The sequence below is a fragment of the Rhincodon typus genome, chromosome 46 (genome assembly GCF_021869965.1).
Source record: "Rhincodon typus isolate 14 chromosome 46, sRhiTyp1.1, whole genome shotgun sequence".
NCBI lineage: Eukaryota > Metazoa > Chordata > Chondrichthyes > Orectolobiformes > Rhincodontidae > Rhincodon > Rhincodon typus.
The window spans coordinates 6,940,538-6,941,043 of NC_063377.1; positions in this window are offsets into that span (position 1 = coordinate 6,940,538).

Sequence of the window (506 nt, forward strand, 5' to 3'; positions counted from 1 at the left end):
AGCTTCCTCTACTCTGCTCCTGTACTCTAAGCTCCTCATCATGAATTCTCTGAGCATGGCAGTCCATTCGGCCCAACATGCTTGTGCTCTGACCGTCCCGGTGATTCTGAACAAAGTCCAAAATTAATTCCAGCTGCTGAATGAACCCATTTCCAATTCTACATGGTGTAATTTATTATCCACGACAAAGAATGTCAAAATATCAGAGGAATTCGATCACTGATCAGGATAGTCCCTTCCAAACATTGTGGACTTGACTCAGTTTGACTGTTCAGAAGTCTGTCTGGGAACTGAATCATACGACCATTTCCAGAAGGGCCCAGCTTTCAAAATTCCCAGCACAGAACCATTCAGCCCCTCTGCTTCATGCTAGCCTCCTCCCACACTCAACTCCTCATATCCCCCCACCTTTCAGTGTACACGTGTGGGAGTGGGAGAGAGAGTGTACACGTATGGGAGTGGGAGAGAGAGTGAGTGTATCCAGCTCTCCCCCCCCCCCCCCCCCC